The sequence below is a fragment of the Carassius gibelio genome, chromosome B1 (genome assembly GCF_023724105.1).
Source record: "Carassius gibelio isolate Cgi1373 ecotype wild population from Czech Republic chromosome B1, carGib1.2-hapl.c, whole genome shotgun sequence".
NCBI classification, from domain to species: Eukaryota; Metazoa; Chordata; class Actinopteri; order Cypriniformes; family Cyprinidae; genus Carassius; species Carassius gibelio.
Window position 1 is genome coordinate 24,539,219 of NC_068396.1, and position 6,765 is coordinate 24,545,983.

Genomic DNA, 6,765 nt, shown 5'->3' on the forward strand with positions numbered 1-6,765 from the left:
AAGACCAGTGATCACGCAAACACTGTGACTTAAACTTGGAGAGAATGGCATGGCAGCCAAAATAGCTGCAAAATATGTTTACACCAGTGCTGTTTTTATTTATTTATTTTATTTTCTCATTCATTACTCATTTATTGCCTACTTTATAACTTTAGTGGTGTAATTGGATTGTGTATTTTACGTGTAGGCCTAATTAAATGCTTTGGCAATACTATGATGCCAAATAAAGCAACCTGAAACTGAACCTGAACTTGAGCGAGAGGGCGACTACGTGGGCGTGGTGATGACGAGCGACCACTAAACTTCCTGGACGCTGGAACAGACGGCACGAAATCACAGCGTTCTTACACGAAATACAAATACAGCGTGCTTCTCATTTCTTATTTGTGCCTTCTCGTTACCGAGGGAAAGATAGACCTGTGTATCATCGCTCACGACTCTTCAGGAAGTTTCCACGCTCATCCTTTCTCGTCTCCTTGAGAACTGATATGCCCTTACTTCAAAAAGGGCTGAGTTTGGGTTCGGTTCCTTTGCTACGATCTGGAGGACAGTGGAGTGAGAAAACGAGGGGTCAATTTGAGTATTGAGACTACGTTTTTATTCCATCTACCGCCGTCTACATCTGTTGAAAAGTCAGCTGAAACTGCTGCCACAGCGCATCATGTGAAGAGAGATTGGACAACCTGCCATGCACGAATAGGTGAGAGCAAAGTTGTCTAACTTCTAAGTTCTTTAAGTAATAAACTATGCAATTGTAGAGGTGACTGTCGGTTTGAAAATCGGTAAAAATATGATGTCATCATCAGTATCCAGTATTGTCAACTCGGCAACTCTTTTTGCTATAGATGCAGGTATAGCCGAATATGGACGGCCAAAAGGGTCAAATTCACGTGAATTTTAACGCGTCAACAACACGTTAAATACGTGTATTTCACGCGTAAACAACACGTATTTAACGCGTTAAATACGTGTTGTTTACGTGTTAAAAAACAGCGCGTACTTAACGTGTATTTAACGTGTATTTCACGTGTTAAATACACGTGAAGTACACGTGAAGTATGCGTTAAAAATCAGTTTGAACGGGTCAATGTCATTGGCTGCTGAGGACTTGGGTCAAACCACTTCTGTGAGCTTAGAGGGGTGTACCATTCACAGACAGGCAACCATCATTTAACATGCTATAGATCAGCTTATTCAGCCTTATTATTTTGTCTTTTTTTGTATAGACTATAGAAATAATATAATTTAATTGCAGTTTTATGAAATATTTATTTTTTAATAAACATTAATTAACATTTTGTGGTGATAGTATAATGTTTATAAAAGTTACAGTATTTTGTAATGAAACAGGACTTTTTGTTTAGCTCTTGACTCGCCAAAATATACTATTTAAATACTGTTGCTTTCTGAGTGCCATACACAAAAATACCAACTCATAACTCCACGAATATAGCAAGGAGAGTCAAAAGTTATAGTCTGAATCTACTGTGACGATCCAAGGGGCTGTAGTATTTTATTTTGCCCAGCAGGTGTCATGGGGTAAAACATTTTTGTGTCTTTAGGTTAAGTGCTGTGATGCAGGTGTGGAAAATTGATTGTGATTAACAATGCTGCCTATAAGATGCTGGCTTTCTTACCCTTTGGAGGGAAGGAGATTGGGGCTTGGTCTTTGCTGGTCTTGCGGACTTTCTCACACTCTCCAGTCCAAGGCTTGAAGTTGTGTTTTTGTATCTTTATATTTTTTTTATGTTTTACCTCAATGTGGTTATGGCTGTTTTCTGATTAAAACACATATTTGTGCAAATTTGATTATGTTGTATGGACTCTCTATTCATGTTGCTACTCCTTGCTCCAAGGGGTTGTAACACTACGTTCTGTCAAATGTTTAATAGAGCTCTCCAACTGATTCATGGGTTTAAGTATTATTTACATATGAAAGATCATAATGGATTGTTTTGATTTTGGACTCATTTCAATCTGGAGAATCGGCTGTAAATAATGATATGCCATTTTCACAATCAGAGCATGTTTCATGAAGTTATAAAGGTAAAACCATGAGAATATTGTAGCATGTGCGCATTTGGAGTTTTTGTTTTGTTATAATTCGATGACGGATATCTTCAAATCTGAATGACAGATTATTGTATAATTGGGCTCATTTTAATCAAGAGAATTTTAAATTTAAATTTTCCAATATTATTAAAATAACTAAATTACTAGTAACTACTTACTGCTCAACTCTGACTTTCAGTAAATAAAAATAGATATTTGCACATTCTCCTGCTGAGAAATAACTGACAAAATGTAAGAAAAAATATAGTGTTCAAGATAATTTATATCCATCTTATTTGATATTCAATATCTCAGGACATACATAAGTTTAGTTAAAGTATCTGTTTCAAAAGTTTTGTGATAGTATAAGACTTAAGTTAGTATCGAGCATTAACATTTGTGTGGGGAAAATAGTTACAATGGAGGTAAGCAATCAATTCAGGTTTAAGATATACAAACCATTGAAATCAATATCTGTCTTTAGAAAACAATCATCTCAGGAATCAACAGCTTTTATTGTGCTTACATTTACAGCTATCGCCAAGCAGGTGGCACTTATTGAAACCTCTTTTTTTGTTCAGCAATTCTGCACTTTTTGTTCAGCGATTATGCACTCATCAGACAATCAGTAATTAGGTACACAGGTGATGTTATAAGACATAAGCATTTAAGACTTTCAGGATTAGAATGAAAACTTGTACTAGGGTCAGGACAACAGAAGTATTCTACTGCTACCACCGTCATTTTTTTGCACTTGTTACACTAGTGCGCCTAACTTTTTTCTTACAAGTCCACTTTTTTTTTTTTTTTAATCGCTGTCCATATAAACAATATTGACTTGTAGCCTAAAAGATTAACTAACAATCTGGTTAACATAATGTATTTGAAGTACATTTCTACAAGAAAGGTAATTTACTGAAAAAGTTTTGGTGCTTAAAGTGTTTCACTGAGGTGAAATTTAAACCTAAAACATCTCAAGATATATGAAATAAAAAGAAAATCTAAATGAAGGGTTTTAAGGGCTTCAAACTGAACATATCATGGCTCAATGTCTTATGGACTATCCTCCACTGCAGTCACATGCCCCTCGGATGGCCAACTCCTGTAGTCTGTCCTTCTTGATCTTTGGCCTTTGCTAATCCAGACTTGGCCATCTACACTGATTCTTATCAGATCTTCCACTGTGTCTGAAAAAAAATTGGACAGATCAGACAAACCTGTCTGATTTGAACAGGTGAACAGTCCCTAAACAGCTTACACTTATTGTATCAGCTATTAAAATAGTTCAGTTTTATATGTAATAGAAAAGTGATTATATTTTGTTAATATAATATATTTTATTAAGTTAAGTTAGAAAAGCGTTTGGAGCATTTTATGTTTGTTAAATATAAGTTTTAGGTTTTTTTAAGTAACGACCAAGCTGCCAGCGGCAGACAGTGAGCCTATATGTTTGATGAATTTAGCCTTCTCAAATCATCACGACTTGCCTAAAATAAAATCTATAGATATAAAACAGTTGAAGCATATGACAGTGTTTGTTAGACCCAGATAAATGTAAGCTATCCAATCATTTGTGAGGAGATGCTTCAGGACAGGGAAACGGCAGCATGATCACTTGCAATTTTTTCCTTGGATATGCCATCATTTTTGCTTATAAAAGGTAAAAGTAATACATTATTCGTAACTGTACACACAATATCAACAAAACAGTTGCTCGTTCTTCCGTGTTGTCTTTAATAGGAGTACAAAAATTAACCGAAACTCAGTGAAAACATATACATATATATACATACATACATACATACATAAATATAGCTTTAAATAACTACTTAAAATAAAAAAAATAAAAAACAAAAACTCTTTCATTATAATTATAACCCATAAAGATGTACTTATCTCTAAAAGTGCTTCTAATGAGGAGATGACGAGTCGGGATTGCAACTGTCATGATCCCAGTTCGGTCTCCATCTGCTGGTTCTTTCTTTTCCTTTGCGCTCACTTATCTCTACTCTCATCATCTTCAGCTGTTCCTCGTTCTCTTCCGCTCACCTGCTCTCTATCTCCTATCATTAGGCTCTCTATTTCTAGCTCTGTCTCTTTCCATTCCCTGTTAGATTATTACTAACCACTTTGGATGTTTCTGACGTTTTTGTGCTTTTTCTACAGACCATTAGTCTAGTCTAGTCCTGTCAAGTCGTTTGGAGAGTTTTGTATGGACTGTTTGTTGCTTGTCTTGTTCTCCCCCAGTTATCTGCCGTGAGGAGTAACGAGGGGTCCCCTGCCTCACCTGTACCCTGTCTCGCTGATCACAGGCTTCCCAGACCAGCCACTTTAGGCTCCATTGTTTTGACCAGGAATTATCCCTGTACTCTGCCTTTGTTTTTTGGCCGTTGCGGCTTTGCCTTATTTCTACTAAAAGAGCATTAACTTGCCATTCGCCTCCTGGGTTCTCTCTCTCTCTCTGTTCCGTGACAGCAACTTCATTCTTGTGATACAGATTCAGAAAATGCTAGTTTATTAGTAAATTAAAATCTTCTTCTTAAGCCTATTATTTGAACGCAGAACTGTTCAGCAGTGCTGCTGCGGGACACAAAACACCGTGGAGCCACTCTTTACAGTCGTGGCATCATGGTCTCCTGTTGTTTCCACTAGGGCAGCAAGTTTTTTTTTTTCATCATTAATTGACGAATGTCTAATATATAAAAGTAAGAAGAAGTCTAAACAGACTGGAGGCCCGGCCCACATCTGAACAATCGAAGCCCGGCTCGAGGGGTTCCCCTTAAATGGCTCGTTGCACCGGTGCGACCTCAGAGTTTTTTTTAGTCGCACCATTGAGAAATTGTTTGAGGCTTTGAATAAACTAGAGCGAGTTTTGTACAAGAAGTCAACCCCAGACCCATATAATAATAATAATAGGCCTATTGATGTCACCATTTTACTTGTAACTTCATAAAACAAGATTTCAGTGTTCAGTATTTTCAGAAAATTATCCCAATTAAAATGAGCCCAGAGATACTGTAATCCATGGATGAGATCCAAATATATTGCTATAACACATAAAACCCAACAGGCACAGCACAACAAATAACTTTAGTTTCCCTTTGCGCTTTTATTAATAACTTCATGAAACATTAGATCATGCAAAATCATATGTCATTTTTTAGAAAATTCTCCAGATTAAAAGGAGCTCAAAATTATCGTAATTTGTTCACTTGATCTAAATATATTACTTACGATATTATCACACACATGAAATCATTCAACTGAGAAAATAACATAGGTTACGTTTCCATTCATAACTTCATGAAACATGCATAGCTCGTGGAAAATGTTAAATTCTCTCGATTAAAATGAGCCCAATTATACAATAATCTGTCATTCAGATTTGAAGATATCCGTCATCGAATTATAACAAAACAAAACAAAAACTCCAAATGCGCACATGCTACAATATTCTCATGGTTTTACCTTTATAACTTCATGAAACATGCTCTGATTGTGAAAATGGCATATCATTATTTACAGCCGATTCTCCAGATTGAAATGAGTCCAAAATCAAAACAATCCATTATGATCTTTCATATGTAAATAATACTTAAACCCATGAATCAGTTGGAGAGCTCTATTAAACATTTGACAGAACGTAGTGTTACAACCCCTTGGATCAAGGAGTAGCAACATGAATAGAGAGTCCATACAACATAATCAAATTTGCACAAATATGTGTTTTAATCAGAAAACAGCCATAACCACATTGAGGTAAAACATAAAAAAAATATAAAGATACAAAAACACAACTTCAAGCCTTGGACTGGAGAGCGTGAGAAAGTCCGCAAGACCAGCAAAGACCAAGCCCCAATCTCCTTCCCTCCAAAGGGTAAGAAAGCCAGCATCTTATAGGCAGCATTGTTAATCACAATCAATTTTCCACACCTGCATCACAGCACTTAACCTAAAGACACAAAAATGTTTTACCCCATGACACCTGCTGGGCAAAATAAAATACTACAGCCCCTTGGATCGTCACAGTAGATTCAGACTATAACTTTTGACTCTCCTTGCTATATTCGTGGAGTTATGAGTTGGTATTTTTGTGTATGGCACTCAGAAAGCAACAGTATTTAAATAGTATATTTTGGCGAGTCAAGAGCTAAACAAAAAGTCCTGTTTCATTACAAAATACTGTAACTTTTATAAACATTATACTATCACCACAAAATGTTAATTAATATTTATTAAAAAATAAATATTTCATAAAACTGCAATTAAATTATATTATTTCTATAGTCTATACAAAAAAAGACAAAATAATAAGGCTGAATAAGCTGATCTATAGCATGTTAAATGATGGTTGCCTGTCTGTGAATGGTACACCCCTCTAAGCTCACAGAAGTGGTTTGACCCAAGTCCTCAGCAGCCAATGACATTGACCCGTTCAAACTGATTTTTAACGCGTACTTCACGTGTACTTCATGTGTATTTAACACGTGAAATACACGTTAAATACACGTTAAGTACACGCTGATTTTTAACAAAAAAAACAACACGTATTTAACGCGTTAAATACGTGTTGTTTACGCGTGAAATACACGTATTTAACGTGTTGTTGACGCGTTAAAATTCACGTGAATTTGACCCTTTTGGCCTTCCATAGCCGAAACCCGTTGTCTTTAATGTCTATTTGATTCGTCATGCGACGGCTCCATTAGGGTG

General features: G+C 36.0%; 1 protein-coding gene across 1 annotated transcript in view; it reads left to right on the forward strand.

The window, feature by feature from the left end:
- The first annotated feature begins 290 nt into the window (after positions 1–290).
- The window catches only part of LOC127949329 (sterile alpha motif domain-containing protein 9-like), a 26,097-nt gene continuing 19,622 nt past the window's right edge, over positions 291–6,765 (forward strand). Inside the window, exon 1 of the mRNA XM_052546427.1 lies at positions 291–700. The gene's annotated coding sequence lies outside the window, so the exon portion shown is untranslated. The remainder of the gene's footprint in view (positions 701–6,765) is intronic.